Genomic DNA, 23,294 nt, shown 5'->3' with positions numbered 1-23,294 from the left:
GTTGGGGGAGGGGCGGAGGAAGAGGAGCGGTCAGAGGCAGACTGACAACTCATGGGGTCCCTGGGCAACAGGAGATTATGGGGCCCCCGGGCAACAGGAGAAGATTATGGGGCCCCTGGGCAATAGGAGATGATGGGACCCCCAGGCAATAGGAGATTATGGAGCCCTCAAGCAATAGATTATGGGGCCACACAGTATACACACACACACAGACACACACATAATACACACACAGTATACACACACAGAATACACATACACACACTGAAAAGGTACTGGAGAGGCGGGGGCAGCTATAATCTTGTGATTTGAAAAAAAAAAAAAACACAGATTTTTACATACTGTCCCTGATGGGGCCCCTTAGTGGCTTGGGGCCCTCGGGCAGTGCCCCAGTGCCCGAATGGTCAGTCCGCCCCTGGGAGCGGTATAACCCGGGGTATGTGTGTACAGAGCTGCATAGAGCTCTCACCTTCCCCAGGATGTACAGGACATAAAAAGGAGACACATACTGCTAATATATCATCACACACTAACCTGTCTGCATCCTACACAATTGTATTATAGGAATCTGTATGGAGGAAGTATGGTGGCCGCCACTGATAACTACTTCTAAAGAATACTAGTTCCCTGGCTGTCATTCTGATCTAATGGCTTCTGTACTTTCTATGTCAGTGACCCGGAACAAGTATTTAGACTCGGAGTTCTGACTTAACTCTGATTTCCTGATCGGAATGATTGTTCCAGGTCAGTGTCCCCAAATACCGAGTCCTCAGACAGCCAGGAGAATAGCATTTTCAGAAGACGTCCAGCAATGGCCCCTCCATATTCCCCTCAGTACAGGTGTAATGGAAGTCACAGCCGGGGAATTTCTTGTTGTGTTTATTTTCATTTTACCCGAATATAAAATGCTGAATGATAATCTATAATGACTTTTGGTTGTTTTATACATTTTTTTTTTGAATATTTACAGATTTATAATCTGATCTTTTATGTCACTTTTCTTATTACTTGTATGAAATTTTCATATTAGAAATAACCATTTAATACAGATCTCTTCCATGACGTTGTGTTTCCAATAAGACAACCCGGCACTAGCTGGTCACTTGTGGACTGTCTCCCTCTACTTGTTCCCCCCATACAGAGACAAGGGGGGGGGGGCAGAGACAGGTAGAGGGGTGTCCTTCCTCTGACTCCTCCATCTGTGGTCTGGATAGCAGGAAATCAAATTACAATGTTCACAGGACAAAGAAGAAGGAGAGGCCCGAAATAAAATGAAAGAGAAAAGAAATAATGGAGGGCCGGGCATGACAAAGGTGACTAGTAGAGGAACAAGGGGTTAAAGTTTGAAGAGTAAGGAAGGGAGGAGAAGCAGGCTGGGATTAATGTTGGGGGGTGAGGAGTGCTATAAAGAGGGGAAGCAGAGAGAAGGAGAGTGTAGGAGACAACCAGAGTTTCCCACCCACCCTCCGGATATTGGGGGATTGTCTTGAAGGTTTTCGTTTGTTCGTTGTTTGTGTTCTTTTTTTACAGGTTTCTGGAATTCGGGTCATCATAGCAGTGGTAGCGGTGGTGTCTTTGGTCTTTGATGGTGGCAAGTAAACTGATGGGATGGAATGGTGGGGGGGGGGGGGGGGCTCATAGGTGGTATGTGCCAGGCATGTACTGACCATTGGGACTACAGGGAGTTTCCCGGTGGGCCGATGGCTCAGTGGGCCGGTTTCAGTGACAAAGTAATGGCCGCGTGGCTTGCCCTCAACTTCACGCAGTGATGTGAGAAAGATGAGAAAAATACAGAGGAGAATAAGTGAAATAATAAAAGAGGTTAATGAGGATTCCTTATGTTATACTACTTATGTTTTTTTTTGCACAATTGCGTATAGTTTTATAAACTGTTTTTGTGCTTGTTTGCAAAATTAAAGTGGGCTGGTCTGGATGAAGTCCAGGGCCAAATTTTTGTCCCAGTCCAGCCCTGGTATGTGCACCCTTTTGGTGTATTCCAGCGGAAGGGTAGGCTGGAATACGGGATGGTTGCACTGCGGGTAAGGGGGCTGATAAACGGCCAGAGGCCTGGTATGGTAAAAGTTGGTCCCGCAGTGTACTGGTGGTAAGTGTTTAAGTGGAAAAGATGAACTTCGGGGTGCTGTCAAAGACCAACAGACTGGGAGTAAAAATACCGTCGTAAAAAGGTTGTATATATGTTAATTGAGGTTAATTTTATATTGATTTAAATATTTGTTAATAAAAGCCTGCTATGGCCAGTTACACTCCAAACTCCCGTGTTGCCTATTTATTTTGGGTAAGAAGGTAAAGGAAAAGGAAAATGGGAAAGGGTGGTTTTGGTAAATAGGATGTCAGGGGAGAAATGAGGATATCTGGGATACATTGGTCATAGGTTAAGCCCCATACACACTATAGTTTTTCTGCTGAGTTTTTCCTTCAGATTTACCAAAACCATATAATATGAGGTCAAACCTTAGGAGTTTCAATGTGTATGCAATCAGGCAGGCCCTTCTACTACATGGTTTTGGTAAACCTGAAGGAAAAACTCAGCTGAAAAACCGATAGTGTGTATGGGGCTTTAGTTGGAAAATGGACCCATCGGTGTCACCTGCTGGCTGCACTGGCCAAATATAAATAATTAACATATCACAATACTTCTTATTGGTCTGAATAAAAATATTTAGAAACGTATTATAAAGCAATAATTTATAGTCCTGAACATTATAATTGAACAAAGAACATCTGTACAACAACATTACATTCCCTCCAAGTCTGATTCATATATGGAGGACATTGGTGGATGAAGAGAACCCATCGGTAGTACATTGTCCCCACCAGCCCGGATTATAACTTGGTTGGTCTCCATCCTGTAATGTGTGGGGTCCCCAGTATTCTTCCAGTGTTCGTGTCTGTATAAGCCCTTGTACACACGGTCGGACATTCCGACAACAAAATCCGTAGGATTTAGTCCGACGGATTTTGTCCGAAACCGGTGCTGCATACACACGGTTGGACAAAGTTGTCGGAAAATCCGATCATTCTAAACGTGATGACGTTTTTTCCTTACGACGGGACTACGTTCAGGCTAGTAGCCAATAGCTTTGGTCTAGGAATTTGATCTGAGCATGCGTGGCACTTTGTCCGATCAGAATTCTCTACACACAATCGGACAAAGTCCGATCGGATCAAAGTTTTATAGCCCAGCTCTAAAGACTTTGTCCGTTGGATATTCCGACGGAAACAGTCCGATGGAGCCCACACACAGTCTGATTATCCGACAACACGGTCCGATCGGACATTTTCCGTCGGAATGTCCGACCATGTGTACAAGGGCTAAGAGCTGAGATATAACATCAGGAGCTCCATGTACTCTGTGTGTTCTCCTCCCGAATTCCTGAGACAGGAAAGGGGAATGTCTTCCTACAGATAATATTATCATCAGGAGATCCCCCACTCCGACTTCTATCATTTAACAGAAAATACAAGTGTTTTCTATTTGTAAAATATTTTAAACATGGAGAAGTTGTTGGGTCTGCAGACTGGACCAATGGTCCAAGTTTGGTCTACATACGTTCCTCTCGCTCCTCCTTTGTGGCCCCCAGTGTTATAAAGATTTCAGTTGAACGGGGCCCCGGCTGCTCTCTGGGTGATAAAAGTTACATTTCCATATGTCATATTACCGCTAAACACTTCGGGGAATGTTTTATGTATGGCATATGACGTATGGTATTATGGCTACAGGGGAAGGAGGGAAGAGGAATACTATAGAGTGGAAGTTGAGTCTACAAGATGGCGTCACCCAACAGCAGTCTCAGGGCATTTGGATATCTACACGAGGGAGGATTTCACCAGAAAATAGTATGCATTTTTAAATGCATATATCATTTTATGGTAAGATTGTTGTTGGAATGAATGGTCTGGTGACAGAGATTAGAATGTCAAAGTGCTCTTCTCATTTTCTGGAATGAGGTTGGTGTGGTCCCTCAGGAGATGTACCGTGGCCCCATAGAAGTTTTATTCCACTCACTCAGATGAAAGTGTAACATTAACAATCACTATTTCTTTAAGAAAACTTGCTTGGAGTCTCCCCTAAACCTGCCTGTGCAGTGGTACATCTCCACAAGATAAACAAAGTAGTATAGCGAAAGTGACTTTTACAAAGGAATAAAAGCAGTTTAACCACCTTCAGACCGGACCATTTTGCTGGTAAATGACCAGAGGTCTTTTTACAATTTGGCACTGCGCTGCTTTAACTGGTAATTGCGCGGTCATGCAATGTTGTACCCAAACAAAATTTGCGTCCTTTTCTTCCCACAAATAGAGCTTTCTTTTGATGGTATTTGATTGCCTCTGCGATTTTTATTTTTTGCGATATAAACGTAAAAAGACCGCAAATTTTGAAAAAAAAATGATATTTTCTACTTTTTGTTATTAGAAAAATCCAATAAACTCAATTTTAGTCATACATTTAGGCCAAAATGTATTCAGCCACATGTCTTTGGTAAAAAAAAAGTCAATAATTGTATATTTATTGGTTTGCGCAAAAGTTGTCACATCTACAAACTAAGGTACGTTTTCTGGAATTTACGCAGCTTTTAGTTTACGACTGCCTATCTCATTTCTTGAGGTGCTAAAATGGCAGGGCAGTACAAAACCCCCCCAAATGACCCCATTTTGGAAAGTAGACACCCTAAGGAAATTGATAAGTGGCATGTTGAGCCCATTGAATATTTTATTTTTTTACCTCAAGCGATTGAATAATGACAAAAAATAATTTTTTTTTTTTTTTTTACACAAAGTTGTCACTAAATGATATATTGCTCACACATGCTATGGGCATATGTGAAATGACACCCCAAAATAAATTCTGCTGCTTCTCCTGAGTACGGGGATACCACATATGTGGGACTTTTTGGGAGCCTAGCCGCGTACGGGGCCCCGAAAACCAAGCACTGCCTTCAGGATTTCTAAGGGCGTTACAGTTTTGAAGGCCATAAAATGCCAAGATGGCACAAACCCCCCCCAAATGACCCCATTTTGGAAAGTAGACACCCCTAAATTTAGGGGTACACTAGTGAGACTAGGTAATAAATGGCGGGTGCCCTGAAACTATAAAAAAAATAACTAACCAACCAGCGTCACCTGTAACAGTTATATGGTGATCACTGGTGAAAGGGTCAACTAGGGGGCAATCAGGGGGCTTTATGCGGTAGTATATGGGGGTCCCTGGCGCTATAAAAAGCTGCGGCGAACCTAAATACCTACCTGCCTAACTAGCGTCACCTGTGACACTAATACAGCGATCAGAAAAACGATCGCTTATTAGGCTGGGTTCACACTGGAGCGATGCGGGAACGCCACGAATGCGCGGCGGGTTCCCGCATCGCATGCCTCCCGGCGGCAGTTCACACTGCCCTATGCGAACTGCTGGGAGTGTCAGTGAAATGTTAATGACACCCCCAGATCAGTTTGCATATCGCAGTGCGATCTGCAAACTCGGATCGCATGGTGTGAACACCCATGCGATCCGATTCTGCTGCGGACCAAAAAAAGGGTCCCGTGCGAGTTTGCGGCGGGTGCGGCGGGTGCGACACGAATTCAGCCATACTATCTGTATAGCTGAACTCGAATCGCACAGAGATCGGATGTGATTTGCACTGCAGTGCGGTGCGAATCACATCCGTTCTCATAAACCGCTGCAATGTGAACCCAGCCTTAGTGACACTGGCGACGGGGGGTGATCACAGGGTTAAACCTTTATTGGGGGGGTTAGGGGGGTACCTTAGAACTAAAGGGGGCTAACCCTAACTGCCCTAACAGTTATTACAGTCACAAATGACACCCGCCGGGTGATCAGGGGGTTAAACCTTTATTAGGTAATAAATGGCGGGTGCCCTGAAACTATAAAAAAATAACTAACCAACCAGCGTCACCTGTAACAGTTATATGGTGATCACTGGTGAAAGGGTTAACTAGGGGGCAATCAGGGGGCTTTATGCGGTAGTATATGGGGGTCCCTGGCGCTATAAAAAGCTGCGGCGAACCTAAATACCTACCTGCCTAACTAGCGTCACCTGTGACACTAATACAGCGATCAGAAAAATGATCGCTTATTAGGCTGGGTTCACACTGGAGCGATGCGGGAACGCCACGAATCCGCGGCGGGTTCCCGCATCGCATGCCTCCCGGCGGCAGTTCACACTGCCCTATGCGAACTGCTGGGAGTGTCAGTGAAATGTTAATGACACCCCCAGATCAGTTCGCATATTGCAGTGCGATCTGCAAACTCGGATCGCATGGTGTGAACACCCATGCGATCCGATTCTGCTGCGGGCCAAAAAAAGGGTCCCGTGCGAATTTGCGGCGGGTGCGGCGGGTGCGGCGGGTGCGGCGGGTGCGACACGAATTCAGCCATACTATCTGTATGGCTGAATTTGAATCGCACAGAGATCGGATGTGATTTGCACTGCAGTGCGGTGCGAATCACATTCGTTCTCATAAACCGCTGCAATGTGAACCCAGCCTTAGTGACACTGGCGACGGGGGGTGATTACGGGGTTAAACCTTTATTGGGGGGGTTAGGGGGGGCACATTAGAACTAAAGGGGGCTAACCCTAACTGCCCTAACAGTTATTACAGTCACAAATGACACCAATGCAAAAAAAAAAAAAAAAAAAGCAATTGGTGTCACTATGACTGGGGGGGCAGGGGTAATTGGGGGGTGATCGGGGGGTAAAGGGGGGGTGTGAGTGTGCCTGGCATGTTCTACTGTGTAGTGTAGTGCTTGTGCAACTCACCGATGCTCTCTCCTCGGTGCCGGTGTAGTGTCACATTATGCTGCCTATCACAGGATGCTGCGGAAGTGACGTTTCCGCCAGAAATTGCGTACTGCGCATGCGCCGTGCGTTCCAAACGCTAGCGCCGTGCGTTCCAACATATGTTCGGCAATACAGTTAAGCAAAAGCATCAAAGAATGTTACGGAAGTGACGTTTAGCGTGCGTTCCAAACGCTAGCGCCGTGCGTTCCAACATATGTTCGGCAATACAGTTAAGCAAAAGCATCACAGAATGTTACGGAAGTGACTGTGCAGACAACACAAACACTGGGCGTTACAACACCAATACTTCCCTTGTTACCTCGGATCAGTTTTTAAATAACCATGCTGATTATGGAGTGCTGGGACTTGTAGTGCCTATGCTGAGCTACGTGTGCTGTTAGGTTATGGAGTGCTGGGACTTGTAGTGCCTATGCTGAGCTACGTGCGGTCTTCGGTTATGGAATGCTGGGACTTGTAGTGCCTATGCTGAGCTACGTGCGGTCTTCGGTTATGGAGTGCTGGGACTTGTAGTGCCTATGCTGAGCTACGTGTGGTGTTAGGTTCTGGATTGCTGGGACTTGTAGTGCCTATCCTGAGCTACATGCTTCAATGTTCAGTGTCCTCATCCCTATCCCCGAGCTTTAATGTTCAGTGTCCTCATCCTTATCCCCGAGCTTCAATGTTCAGTGTCCTCATCCTTATCCCTGAGCTTCAATGTTCAGTGTCCTCATCCTTATCCACCAGCTTCAATGTTCAGTGTCCTCATCCTTATCCCCGAGCTTCAATGTTCAGTGTCCTCATCCCTATCCCCGAGCTTCAATGTTCAGTGTCCTCATCCCTATCCCCCTGCTTCAATGTCCTCATCCTTATCCCCCTGCTTTGATGAGGACACTGAACATTGAAGCATGGGGATAAGGATGAGGACACTGAACATTGAAGCTGGTGGATAAGGATGAGGACACTGAACATTGAAGCTCGGGGATAAGGATGACGACACTGAACATTGAAGCTCGGGGATAAGGATGAGGTCACTGAACATTGAAGCTCGGGGATCGGGATGAGGACACTGAACATTGAAGCTCAGGGATAGGGATGAGGACACTGAACATTGAAGCATGGGGATAAGGATGAGGACACTGAACATTGAAGCAGGGGGATAGGGATGAGGACACTGAACATTGAAGCTTGCGGATAGGGATGAGGACACTGAACATTGAAGCTCGGGGATAAGGATGAGGACACTGAAAATTGAAGCATGGGGATAGGGATGAGGACACTGAACATTGAAGCATGGGGATAAGGATGAGGACACTGAAAATTGAAGCATGGGGATAGGGATGAGGACACTGAAGCTCGGGGATAAGGATGAGGACACTGAACATTGAAGCTCGGGGATAGGGATGAGGACACTGAACATTGAAGCATGTAGCTCAGGATAGGCACTACAAGTCCCAGCAATGCAAAACCTATTAGGTAACAAGGGGAAGTATTAGTGTTGTAACGAACGGCCCAGTGTTTGTGTTGCGTGTAACATCACTTCCGTAACATTATGTGATGGTTCCGCTGAACTGTATTGCCGAAACTATGTTGGAACGCACGGCGCGAGTGTTTGGAACGCATCGCGCATGTGCAGTATGCAATTTCTGGCGGCAACGTCACTTCCGCAGCATCCTGTGATAGGCAGCATAATGTGACACTACACAGCCAAAGCAGGAGTTGCCCTTAACAAACATGGAGGCAGCGGAGTCATGGAAGACTGGAGAACAGGTGTAGTGTCACATTATGCTGCCTATCACAGGATGCTGCGGAAGTGACGTTTCCGCCAGAAATTGCGTACTGCGCATGCGCCGTGCGTTCCAAACGCTAGCGCTGTGCGTTCCAACATATGTTCGGCAATACAGTTAAGCAAAAGCATCACAGAATGTTACGGAAGTGACGTTTAACTTTTGAACCAGCGAAACCATCGCATAATGTTACGGAAGTGACTGTGCAGACAACACAAACACTGGGCGTTACAACACCAATACTTCCCTTGTTACCTCGGATCAGTTTTTAAATAACCATGCTGAGCTAGGTGTGCTGTTAGATTAGGGAGTGCTGGGACTTGTAGTGCCTATGCTGAGCTACGTGCGGTCTTCGGTTATGGAGTGCTGGGACTTGTAGTGCCTATCCTGAGCTACGTGTGGTGTTAGGTTCTGGATTGCTGGGACTTGTAGTGCCTATGCTGAGCTACGTGCGGTCTTCGGTTATGGAGTGCTGGGACTTGTAGTGCCTATGCTGAGCTACGTGCGGTCTTCGGTTATGGAGTGCTGGGACTTGTAGTGCCTATGCTGAGCTACGTGCGGTGTAGTGTCACATTTTGCTGCCTATCACAGGATGCTGCGGAAGTGACGTTGCCGCCAGAAATTGCATACTGCACATGCGCGATGCGTTCCAAACACTCGCGCCGTGCGTTCCAACATAGTTTCGGCAATACAGTTCAGCGGAACCATCACATAATGTTACGGAAGTGATGTTACACACAACACAAACACTGGGCCGTTCGTTACAACACTAATACTTCCCTTGTTACCTAGTAGGTTTTGCATTGCTGGGACTTGTAGTGCCTATCCTGAGCTACATGCTTCAATGTTCAGTGTCCTCATCCCTATCCCCGAGCTTCAATGTTCAGTGTCCCCATCCTTATCCCCGAGCTTCAGTGTCCTCATCCCTATCCCCATGCTTCAATTTTCAGTGTCCTCATCCTTATCCCCGAGCTTCAATGTTCAGTGTCCTCATCCCTATCCCCCTGCTTCAATGTTCAGTGTCCTCATCCCTATCCCCATGCTTCAATTTTCAGTGTCCTCATCCTTATCCCTGAGCTTCAATGTTCAGTGTCCTCATCCCTATCCGCAAGCTTCAATGTTCAGTGTCCTCATCCCTATCCCCCTGCTTCAATGTTCAGTGTCCTCATCCTTATCCCCATGCTTCAATGTTCAGTGTCCTCATCCCTATCCCTGAGCTTCAATGTTCAGTGTCCTCATCCCGATCCCCGAGCTTCAATGTTCAGTGACCTCATCCTTATCCCCGAGCTTCAATGTTCAGTGTCGTCATCCTTATCCCCGAGCTTCAATGTTCAGTGTCCTCATCCTTATCCACCAGCTTCAATGTTCAGTGTCCTCATCCTTATCCCCATGCTTCAATGTTCAGTGTCCTCATCGAAGCAGGGGGATAAGGATGAAGACATTGAAGCAGGGGGATAGGGATGAGGACACTGAACATTGAAGCTCGGGGATAGGGATGAGGACACTGAACATTGAAGCTCGGGGATAAGGATGAGGACACTGAACATTGAAGCTGGTGGATAAGGATGAGGACACTGAACATTAAAGCTCGGGGATAGGGATGAGGACACTGAACATTGAAGCATGTAGCTCAGGATAGGCACTACAAGTCCCAGCAATGCAGAACCTAAGACCGCACGTTGCTCAGCATAGGCACTACAAGTCCCAGCAATCCAGAACCTAACAGCACACGTAGCTCAGCATAGGCACTACAAGTCCCAGCAATCCAGAACCTAATACCACACGTAGCTCAGCATAGGCACTACAAGTCCCAGCACTCCATAACCGAAGACCGCACGTAGCTCAGCATAGGCACTACAAGTCCCAGCACTCCATAACCGAAGACCGCACGTAGCTCAGCATAGGCACTACAAGTCCCAGCACTCCATAACCGAAGACCGCACGTAGCTCAGCATAGGCACTACAAGTCCCAGCACTCCATAACCGAAGACCGCACGTAGCTCAGCATAGGCACTACAAGTCCCAGCACTCCATAACCTAACAGCACACGTAGCTTAGCATAGGCACTACAAGTCCCAGCACTCCATAATCAGCATGGTTATTTAAAAACTGATCCGAGGTAACAAGGGAAGTATTGGTGTTGTAACGCCCAGTGTTTGTGTTGTCTGCACAGTCACTTCCGTAACATTCTGTGATGCTTTTGCTTAACTGTATTGCCGAACATATGTTGGAACGCACGGCGCTAGCGTTTGGAACGCACGCTAAACGTCACTTCCGTAACATTCTTTGATGCTTTTGCTTAACTGTATTGCCGAACATATGTTGGAACGCACGGCGCTAGCGTTTGGAACGCACGGCGCATGCGCAGTACGCAATTTCTAGCGGAAACGTCACTTCCGCAGCATCCTGTGATAGGCAGCATAATGTGACACTACACCGGAACGAAAAATACCGACACGGAGGAGAGAATACATCACTTCCTCTCCTGTGTTTACATTACAGGAGAGGAAGTGATGTCACCGGACATTTTCATTCGTCGGGAGCGATCGCGAGGGGGTGGCCATGAATGAATGGCCGTCCCCTCATCCGGGATCGCTCCCGAACGAATACCGACCGCCGCAGGCACCGGGCGGGGGCCCGATCGGGCCCCCGACCCGCGGGCAGGCAAGGACGTACATGTAAGCCCTTATGCCTGCCCGTGCCATTCTGTCGACGTACATCGTCGTGCGGCGGTCGGCAAGTGGTTAATTAGCCGTTAATTTACTTTTCCCTGCAAGATTCATTATTTTTTTGTGAAAAATGCAACAAGGGCCTCCCAAAATATATACCAGACCCTCATCAATGATGTTGCTTTTGTTATATGTAGCAGATCACATTTGGGATCAAATGTCACACACCTGTAAATTTAGTTTTTGGCCTCAGAACAGTAAAGGTTCTGAGGGTTAATTTTGTAGGTAGGCCTTAACACCAGTCTGGCCAGGCTGTGTTTGGAAGTTCTGCCTGGTCATGTGAACGGTGAGGTGCACATGACAGGTTAGAACCAAGTCTGGTTGGATGTTTGGGTATCGGCCTTCTCGGAGTCAATCAGTGGGAGTGTCAGGGCCCGCTGAGGAGTCTGGGAAGGGGTACTTAAGGGGGTGTGGGTCACGTGTTCGGGGTTCCGGAGTTGTTCGAGAGACCCGTGTGGTCTAGACTGGTTCCAGGACTGGGGTAGCCCCGTGAGGGGTCCCGGTCACGGGGTGTTCGACACGCCGCAACATGTTCCTGTCAGTGGCCCCTGATAGACCTGCTTGGTCTGGGGTAGGGATCAGTCTGTTGTTGAGTCTCGTAACCGGCTGGTCCGAGGTGCAGTAACTGAGGGAGGATTCAAAGTGTCTGGGTGTGCTCTCGGCTTGGAGGAGCACCGCAGCTCATGGAAGTGACCGGGGGAGGACTCTTCGGAGGAGGGCCGGCAAGTGGCATCCTGAGAAGTGCCTGGTTACTGAGTTGAGAAGGACATTGACAAATTCACACTTTTCCAGTACCAGAAAGGAGACAATGTTCCAGGTACGGAGGAAAAAGGTTCCTGTTTACCCTTAGTTGATTGTTCAAGTTTTGAGTCAACGTGCTGACTGCCATGATCTCTGGCTAGAGATCTGTTCAGCCTTGAAGTGCCCAGCTGCGAGTGGCTACTCTCTGGGTAGAAATATAGACTTTGCTAGACCTGCAGTTCAAGGTGCCTGAGTTCTTCACCCATGCCCTCTGTTCCCTATGTTAATTGAAAGTTATACTGCAAAATAAAACCTTTTTGAAAGGACTTCATCTGTGTCAGTGTACAAGTCGTTGGGTATCAACCCTGGGAACCCCTAGAAGTGGAAGAGCAGGCCAAGAGAAGGTAATTGGTAAGCCTATTAAGTCAAGGCCGCCCTGCAACTGGTTATGGCCGCTACATATACATGGAAAAAAATAAATAGATAACATGGGATCCCCAAAATGAATACCAGACCTTTGAGGTCTGGTATGGATTTTAGGTTAGTCAAGCAAAATCCCATAAAAATTACATGGGGCCCCCCAAAATATATACCAGACCCTCATCAATGATGTTGCTTTTGTTATACATGGAAATTTTTTTATAAATAATACGGGATCCCCAAAATCAATACCAGACCTTTGGGGTCTGGAATGGATTTTAGGGTGGTCAAGCAAAATCCCATAAAAATTACATGCCCCCCCCCCCAAATATATACCAGACCCTCATCAATGATGTTGCTTTTGTTATGCATGGAAACAAATAAATAAATTATATGAGATCCCCAAAATCCATACCAGACCTTTTAGGTCTGGTATGGATTATAGGGTAGTAAAGCAAAATCCCATAAAAATTACACGGGGCCCCCCAAAATATATACCAGACCCTCATCAATGATGTTGCTTTTGTTATACATGGAAACAAATAAATAAATAACATGGGATCCCCAAATTCAATACCAGACCTGAAAGGTCTGGTATGGATTATAGGGTGGTCAAGCAAAATCACATAAAATGACATAGGGTCCCCTCCCCCCAAAATATATACCAGACCCTCATCAATGATGTTGCTTTTGTTATATGGGATCCCCAAAATCCATACCAGACCTTTCAGGTTTGGTATGGATTATAGGGTGGTCAAGCAAAACCCCATAAAAATGACATGGGGTCCCTCCAAAATAGAGATGGCCTTGCAGTTCGCCTGGCGGTCGGTTCGCGGCGAACTCTGCTCATTCTTGATTTGCCAAACCGGCGGACTTCTGGCGCTGTTCGCGGCGGACATATTCGTTTACATTGTGAAGAACTTTGACCCATGACACTTCCATCATGGGGTACAGGACAGCCAATTGAGACATTTCAGCACATAGACAATTGGACATTCCCCCTAACTTATAAATAGACATGATCTGACGGCCATTTTACATTCTGTCTTTTGTCAGTGTAGGGAAAGGACGCTGTGTGGATCAGGGACAGTCAGTCTAATCACTAGCTATTACTATTAGGTCCACAAAAGTCCTTTTAAGGACTGGTATAGGTGTACAGTATATAGGGTTGTAATACACATATAATATACTTTGTTTCAAATATAGAAAGCATATTATAGTGCACTGCACTGCTGTGCTGCTGACCGATTCTGCAGCTGTCGTTTCTCGGTGTAGGGAGGGACAGTTTGGTGTTTGGAGCAGGGACAGTCTGCAATTCACTAGCTACTAGCTAGCTACTATTAGGTCCACAAAGGTCCTTTTAAGGACTGGTATAGGTGTACAGTATATAGGGTTGTAATACACATATAATATACTTTGTTTCAAATATAGAAAGCATATTATAGTGCACTGCACTGCTGTGCTGCTGACCGATTCTGCAGCTGTCGTTTCTCGGTGTAGGGAGGGACAGTTTGGTGTTTGGAGCAGGGACACTCTGCAATTCACTAGCTACTAGCTAGCTACTATTAGGTCCACAAAGGTCCTTTTAAGGACTGGTATAGGTGTACTATTTGGTGTGCAGTATATAGGGGTGTAATACACGTATAAAATACTTTCAAATATAGAAAGCATAGTATAGCGCGTTTCCACTGTGCAGCATTGTGACTGCTGATCGGTTCTGTAGCGATACTACAAAGAGTGACAAATGCAATTAGAAAAAAGTATTATAACTGGTGTGATAGACCAGTGGCCCCCAAAAACGACAGATTGAAGCAGGGTGTTATATACCTTCTTCTACATACATACTGCACTTCTCTAGAGACTTTTGTCACAGGGTCATTTAAAAAATGACAGGCAGAGGAAGAGGCAGGCCCTTCCGCAGGGGTGGTAGGGGTAGGGCAGGAGCAACAGGCTTGAGCCAAAGTGGCAAAGTGCAGAAGTGCTCTCTATCACGGTGCTGGTGTCAGTGCTCTCTATCACGGTGCTGGTGTCAGTGCTCTCTATCTCGGTGCTGGTGTCAGTGCTCTCTATCACGGTGCTGGTGTGGTGTCAGTGCTCTCTATCGCGATGCTGGTTTCAGACAGTGAGGGAGATAGCAGCGGAGAAGCCAATCAGCAGGCAGTGCCAGCACCATGGCTGAGGATCAGCAATGGACTGGCACCTCCGGACCACCGCAGTGGAGCCCTGCATAGGTGGGGGCAGAGGGAGGGGCTCAAGCACAGGTTAGCACACTGGGACAATGGCACAGGATTGCGCTGCCCTGACTGTGGCACTGATCATCTCCTGCACCCCCTTCATAGCCTGCCCTGACCTTGCCTCTTCTCCATGGCCTTCATGCGCTCCTGAATCCTGAATTGTCAAAATTTCACAGATAAAAAAAGAATGCTTGTAGTTGTGGATCCCAGATTCACTTCATACATGTGTTATGTCAGTGTCCATGTTGTGGGACTATGTGTGCACAGCTATTAAGTTTTTGTGGCTAAAAATATGACCTGGAGGTTTTTAAGGTTCACCTGCCATTAAAGTGAATGGGGTCTGCCGCAAACCTTGCGTTTCGCGAACTTTTGGGCACGTTCGCGGATCACGTTCGCGAAACGTCCCGTCGGAAGTTTGTCCATCACTACTCCAAAATACATACCAGAACCTCATCAATTATGTTGCTTTTGTTATACATGGAAAATAAAATAAAAATAACATGGGATCTCCAAAATCAATGCCAAACCTGGTATGGATTTTAGGGTGGTCAAACAAAACCCCCCCCCAAAAATGTCATGGGGACCTCCAAAATACATACTAGACCCTTTGGAAGTGGTATGGATTTTAAGGGGGGACCCTTAGCAAAAAAAAATAATGGCACTAAACCATACTAGGCCACATGCCCTCAAGATTGGTGGGCCCACATGTTGTTGGGAGCAAGGTCCTCTTCCCCCATCCATCACCTCATGAAGGTGTGGAAGGGGCTTATCCAAGTCATTTTTAAGATAAGGGAGCCAATGTATATCTGTCTCCTACGTGAATGAGTACGGTATATTACCCCTAAACGTTCACACAAAAAAAATCTGTTGTAAATAAACACACACAAGTTTTTAAAAATCCTCCTTTAACCACTTGCCTACCGGGCACTTACTGGCCAGGCTATTTTTTTACCCCCTTCCTGCCAAGGCCATTTTTCAGCTTTCAGGGCTGTCACACTTTGAATGACAATTGCGCCGTCCTGTTACTCTGTACCCACATTTTTTTTTATCATTTTCTTCACAAAAATAGAGCTTCCTTTTGGTGGTATTTAATCACTGCTGGGTTTTTTATTTTTTACAAAAAAAAAAAAAGGACCAAAAATTTTGAAAACTTTTTTTTTTACATTTTTCTGTCAGTAAATTTTGAAACTAAGTCATTTTACGCCTTCGCTGATGAGGCGGCACTGATGGGCACTGATAGGCTGAACTGGTGGGCATTGATGAGGTGGCACTTATGGGCACTGATGAGGTGGTACTGATGAGGAGGCACTATTATGCCACACTTCTGGGCACTAATAGGTGGCACTGATATGTGGCACTGATGAGCACTGACTGGCAGCACTGATGCGCACTAATAGGTGACACTGGTGGGTATTGATAGGCGGCAGTGGCGGGCACTGATAGGCGGCACTGATGGGCACTGTTAGGTGGTACTGATGGGCACTAAAAGGCGACACTGGTGGGCACTGATAGGCAGCAGCGGCAGGTACTAATAGGGTGCACTGGTGGGCACAGATAGGTAGCACGGATAGACAGTACATATGGGCACTGATGGGCATTGATGGGTGGCACTGATAGGCATTGTTGGACAGCAGTGATGGGCACTGATGGGCAGCACTGATAGGCGTCACTGATTGCCAGCACTCACTGGCATGGCTAATGGGCACTGATTGGTGGCACTTGTGGGCAGTGGTGGGTACTGATTGCTGCCACTGGTGGACACTGTATGCTGCCATTGGTGGGCACTGTATTTTGACACTATATTTCTTTACTGCAATCAGTGCCCTGATTACATTCCTACATGTCCCCCTGTGAGGAGATGCCGCTGATCGGCTCTCTTCTCCTCACACTCTGTCATTATGAGGCGAGAAGAGCCGATTATCGTCACTTCCTTCTGTACATGTGACTACTGGCTGTGATTGGACACAGCCGGTCACATGGTTAAAGAGCCGCGGACGTGGCTCTTTACACAGATCGGGGTTGCGCCGTGTCCTAGCAACGTGGTGCAGTCACAATCGCCATGCTGCGCGCCCCCTGCCGGCACAGGAGAGCAGCCGTTCTGGGATGCTGTCATATGATGTCGTCCTAGAACAAGAGCCGCACGGCCCTGCCGCCATTTGACAGTGGGCGGGTGGCAAGCAGTTAAATTTGATTACCATCTTGTTTGATAAAGTTAATGTTCAGGGGTTGTAAATCTTTAAAAATTAAAAAAAAAAGTCCTTCAGAATCGTGATCTTTATTCTAAGCAAAATGTTATCCAGAATCGTGATCTTTATTCTAAGCAAAATTTTATCCAGAATCGTGCGGCTCTAACGAACAGTGTATAAAATGTACTAATATCTTTGAAATCTATAGGAAGTGAGTTCTAGCCATTTTTAGGGCTAACGGAAAAAATTACTGAAAAAAAAAAAAAAAGGCTATGGGCAGGGCTTGGAAATCACGGGGCGCCCATACAACCTCACACATCCCCCCACCTGAAAATATCAAATTGTATTTTTACTAAAATGCCAAAGCCGCGATCCTGTGCTTCCCAGCTGTGGCAGAAATGATACCCTCATTGATCATGACCCATTCAATTAAAAACCTTACTTTTTTTTAGAATTTAATTTTTCATTAATTTTTGTATTATTATTATTATTATTATTATTTTTACAATTTAACCTTTAAATTGAATACAGTTCTCTAGTTTTTTTTTTTTTTTTACTATACTATATAACTATACCAACATGTTACGGCCCCTTCCAGATGTCCTTTTTTCCCTACAAATAGAGCTTTCTTTTGGTGGTATTTGATCACCTCTGTGGTTTTTATTTTTTGCGTCATAAACCAAAAAAAAGCGTCAATTTTGAAAAAAAAACACAATATTTTTGACTTTTTGCTATAATAAATATCCTCAAAATATATCTAAAAAAAATGTTTTTCCTCAGTTTAGGCCATGTGATAAACCTTTCATCTAATTTCTAAACTGCTACAAAAGCCAATAATAAGGAATAGTAATGGTAAAAACGGTAGTGGGTTTAAAGCGGAGTTCCAACGTATAATAAAAACATTTTTTTTTCTACATTTCTAAGATCATCCAATCAAAATGTACCACTCACTTGTTTGGTGAAAAATATCCCCCCATGTCCGTTTTCGTATCGAAAAGTGACTTATATAATTTCTTACTGAAAGTTCTCATCTTGCCTGTGGGCATGTGAAGCCCGCAAGCATCCTCTTCCAGGATACTGCTGAGCGACCAGCATGCACTGTCCGTTCTCTCCCCGATCTCGCGCATGCGCGATCATCCATTATCGGAGCGCCGTCAACTACTCAGGTTGCCATAACAACGGGCGGCGTCATTGTCAGAAAGTGCCCACCCCGTTGTTATGGCAACCCAGCCCTCGGCGCAGCCCGCTGACTCCTGGGAAATGACAACACACATCCCTCAGGATCAGTAGCAAGTGGAGGTGCCGAGGAAAGCGATGTAAGGAGCCGAGGTGAGCAAGGAGGCAGATTACGAGGGACCCCCTAGCAACAGGCATTAAGAGGTGAGAGAGAGGTTAATGTTATTAATCGTTTTTTAATGCAGCTGATTAATGCAAAAATAATTTTAGGAGTGGAACTCCACTTTAACCAACCATTTTTTCACGCAAAAAACGCTGAATCACGGCACTTCTCCCGCCCCGCCCATAGAAAAGCATTCTTGAGCAACACTGCAGCTGCTATTGCCAATTTTCTAAGCAACAGCAGCTGCAGAGTCGCTCAGTAAAGCTTTTCTATAGGGCAGGCAGGAGAAGCCACTCACCCCCAGTACAAAGCTCCCCTCACCCCCTAGCCCCCATCCCAGTACATAGAGCTCCCCCCTTCTCCCAGCCCCTAGTACAGTACCCCAACCATGCCCTAGAACAGAGCTCCCCCACCCTCACCCTAGCCCCCCCAGTACACAGAGCTTCAACCCCCCAGTAAATAGAGCTCCCCCCTCCCATCCACCAGTACAGAGCTCCCCTCATCCTGTAGCCCCCCAGAACAGAGCTGCCTCCACCCACTAGTTCCCCCAGTACACAGAACTCCCCATTTCTCCAACCCTGCAGTACATAGGGCTACCCACTGCCTCCCATCCACCAGTGCAGAGCTCCACCCACCCTGTAGTTCCACAGAACAGAGCTTCTCCCACCCACTAGTCCCCCCCGGTACACAGAATTTCCCCTTTCTCCAACCCTGGAGTACATAGAGCTCCCCCTCCTCCCATCCACCAGTGCAGAGCTCGCCCCACCCGTAGCGCCCCAGAACAGAGCTGCCCCCACCAACTAGTCCCCCAGTACACAGAGCTCCCCCTTTTTCCAACCCCACAGTACATAGAGCTTCCCACCTCATCCCATCCACCAGTGCAGAGCTCTCCCCACCCTGTAGCCCCCCAGAAGAGCGCTGCCCCCACCCACTAGTTCCACCAGTACACAGAGCTCCCATTTTCTCTAAGCCTCCAGTACATACTGCTCCCCACTTCCTCCCATCCACCAGTGCAGAGCTCTCCCCACTCCGTAGCGCCCCAGAACAGTGCTGCCCCCACCCACTATTTCCCCCAGTACACAGAGATCCCCCTTTTTCCAACCCCACAGTTAATAGAACTTCCCACCTCCTCCCATCCATCAGAACTCCCTCCACCCTGTAGCCCCCCAGAAGAGTGCTGCCCCCACCCGGTACACAGAGCTCCCACTTTCTCTAACCCCCAGTACATAGAGCTCCCCACCTCCTCCCATCCACCAATGCAGAGCTCCCCCCACTCCGTAGCCCCCCAAAACAAAGCTGCCCCCACCCACTAGTCCCCCCAGTACACAGAGCTCTCCATTCCTCCTACCCCCCCAGTACACAAAGCTATCTGTTCCTCCCATCCTCCAGTACAGAGCTCCCACCATCCCCTAGTTTCCCCCTCAGAATAGATAGATGCACCCCTTCCTCTCCAGTACAGAGACCCTCCCCCCACCACCTCATAAACCCCCAGTACACTGAGCTTCCCCCTCCTCCCACTCCCCCAATACACTGATCTCTCTCCTCCCAAATCCCCCCTTCCCCAAATACTGCCCTCTACCAACCACACCCAGCTTTTCCCAAGTCCTGCAATGCACTCCATGCTTGCTACACCTGAACTGAAGAGGCGCTGTCATTTTTAAACAGAATTGGCACCGGAAGGTGCTTCAGTGTTCACAACATGTGGCCAGTGCTGGAGGTGGAGTCATTCCTCTCTGTGAAATGCAGGGAGAAGAGAGCTCTCAGTGTGCTCCCCCTATACATACAGCTGCCACATGGGGCTCATGCCCCTTCTGCCTCCCCCCCGTGCTTTTCCTGTTCCCCCATCAGTGATAATTTTTGCTTTAAAGAGGTCGTAAACCTCCGGAAAAAAAAAAAAAAAACTGTAAGACAAAGGCATAATGAGCTAGTGTGCATTGTATACTAGCTCCTTATGAAATACTTACCTTAGAGCGATGCCCTGCAGTGGCGCCTGCACTCCGCTCCCACGGCCAGTATCTTTCACTGGAGTTACTTCCGGGTTTGCAGGCTCCACACGGGTGCCGCCAGTCACGGCACAGATACTGAAGAAACGGTACCTACAGACAGGGCTGGTACAAGGATTTTTGACACTCTAGGTGAAACCTAGTTTTGCTCCCCCCATTGACCTAACCCCTGACTCCACCCCTTTTGCTCTGCCTATGTATACCCCACCATTTTAATGAAGCGCCCATCAAATGCAGCCTCACCAGCGCCCAACAAATGCAGCCTACCAGCATCCATAAATGCAGCCTCACCAGCGCCCATCAAATTCAGCCTCATCAGCGCCCATTAAATTCAGCCTCACCAGCGCCCATCAAATGCGGCCTCACCAGTGCCCATCAAATGCAGTTTCACCAGCGCCCATCAAATGCAGCCTACCAGCATTCATCAATGCAGCCTCACTAACGCCCATCAATGCAACCTCACCATCGCCCATCAATGCAGCCTCACCAAAACCCATCAAATTCAGCCTCACCAGCACCCATCAAATGCAGCCTCACCAACGTCCATCAAATGCAGCGTCACAAGCACCCATCAATACAGCCTCACCAGCGCTCATCGATGCAGCCTCACCAGTGCCCATCAATGCGGCCTCACCAGCACCCATCAAATTCAGCCTCACCAGCGCCCATCAAATGCAGCCTCACCAGCATCCATTAAATGCAGCCTCACAAGCACCCATCAAATGCAGCCTCACCAGCGCCCATCAAATGCAGCCTCACCAGCAGCCATTAAATGCAGCCTCACAAGCACCCATCAAATGCAGCCTCACCAGCGCCCATCAATGCAGTCTACCAGTGCCCATCAAACAGCCTCACCAGCGCCCATCTAATGCAGCCTCACCAGCGCCCATCAAATGCAGCCTACCAGCATCCATCAATGCTGCCACACCAGCGCCCATCAAATTCAGCCTCACCAGTGCCCATCAATGCAGCCTCACCAGCGCCCATCAGTGAATGTTTGCTTGCTTCCATTCATTCGGGAGTCGGGACACAGACACAGTCCTCCGCTGCTGCGACTCTGACACTATGTGTAAATGGAGCGGCAGCTGCCTGCTGATGCTGAGACTTAGTTGCTTGCTGCAGAGAGTAGGAACACCAGTGGCCGACACTCTAGGCAACAGTTCGCCCTAGGGTGTAACAGAGTTTGCAACCGCTTTAAGTGGAAGTAAAGTTCACCTATTGCTACAATAATAAGACTTACCTGTAGGTACAGTGAATATCTCCTGAACTTGCATTGTTTAGGAGATATTCACATGGGGTGACGTCACCGACGCATGCGCTCTGAAGGGGAGGCATACCTGTACCGTTCCTTTACTGGTTCTGATAAAAATCCATTCCTACCTTTTCTCACTTTACCTTTTTTTATTATTAAGTTTTTGGTAATAATGCCATTATTTTTTTTTTAATAAAACATTTAAAAATATATATATTTCCACCCTTTTGATCTCCTAAATATACCCTTTCAAAGTGTTTTGTGATATCTGCTCAATAAGCACAAACATGTACCTGTTGATCCTGCCAGAAAATGGTCTTTACAAAGGAATGGAGATCATTTATGGACCAGGTAAGGAAGTAGCTTGCTGGAGTTCCACTTTAAATATGAAATGTTGCATTCAAATAGTTTATGTTTACCATCACAGACAGCAGGTGGCGCTCTAAGCAAAGCATCAGTTCTCTATTGAGCTGCACCAAGACCTGGATAAGTCAGAGGAGGGACAAAGTCATACAATGGAAACAAATACGATAATTGTATACAGAACGTGGTGGAATCCAGACCATGTGATCGGTGAAGGACCGTAGAGTTTAATTACATAGATGAGCCCATCGTCCGCACGTACCTATACAATAAAACCTTGTACATTCTCATTCTTAATCTAATTTTCTTAAAATTAAACTTACAAAGACATGCGCCTTCAGACTCTCCCTGGGCACTGGTGACATAGTCAGGGCCCGCCGTGGTCTCCTGGAAAGGCTACATCAACTGAGCTTCCACAATTTCAAAATTCCCCCTGAGAAGGCTGTGTCACCAGTGCCTCACACATGCCTCTTAGGAAGTCTATGTCACCAGTTCCTCCCATTGGCCTTCTGGGAAGGCCATGCCACCAGGGCCCCCAGCAACCTCCTGGGAAGGCTACATCACTAGTGGCTCCAATATGCCTCCTGGGAAGGATATGTCACTAGTGGCTCCAAGATGCCTCCTGGGAAGGATTTGTCACTAGTGGCTCCCAGCTGCTTCCTGAGAAAGCTATGTCACCAGTGTCTTCCAGCTGCCTACTGGGAAGGCTATATTGCTAGTGCCTCCCAGCTGCTTACTGGGAAGGCTATGTCACCAGTGCCCCCCATCTACCTACTGGGAAGACTATTTTACCAGTGCCTCTCAGCTGCCCCCTGGAAGGGCTATGTTACCAGTTTCTTACGGCTGCCTCCTGGGAAAGCTTTGTCAACAGGGCCACCCAGTTGCCTCTTTGGAAGGCTTTGTCCCCAGTGCCTCCAAGCTGCCTCCTGGGAGGGCTACATCACCAATGCCTCCCAGTTGCCTCCTAGGAAGGCTACATCACCAATGCCTCATGGCTGCCTCCTGAGAAAACAATGTCACCAGGGTCTCCCAGAAACCTCCTGGGAAGGCTACTTCACTAGTGATTCCAAGATACCTCCTGGGAAGGATATTTCAACAGTGCCTCCCAGCTGCCTCCTGGAAAGGCTATGTTACCAGTTTCTTACAGATGCCTACTGGAGAGGCTACATTACCAGTTCCTTACAGATGCCTCCTGGGAACGCTTTGCCAACAGGGCCACCAGTTGCCTCTTGGGAAGGTGTTGTCTCCAGTGCCTCCCAGGTACCCCCTGGGAAGGCTACATCACCAATATCTCTCAGCCACCTCATGGGCCTCCTGGGAATTATGTCACCAATGCCTCCCAGCTGCCTCCAGGGGAGGCTATGACACCAGTACCTCCCAGCTACCTCCTGGGAAGGCTACATAACTATTGGCTCCCAGATGCCT

The sequence above is a fragment of the Lithobates pipiens genome, unplaced genomic scaffold (assembly GCF_037356315.1).
Source record: "Lithobates pipiens isolate NorthernLeopardFrog02 unplaced genomic scaffold, aLitPip1_a1.2 Scaffold_8, whole genome shotgun sequence".
NCBI classification, from domain to species: Eukaryota; Metazoa; Chordata; class Amphibia; order Anura; family Ranidae; genus Lithobates; species Lithobates pipiens.
The sequence above is the reverse complement of the archived record's forward strand: the minus strand, read 5'-3'. Positions refer to the sequence as shown.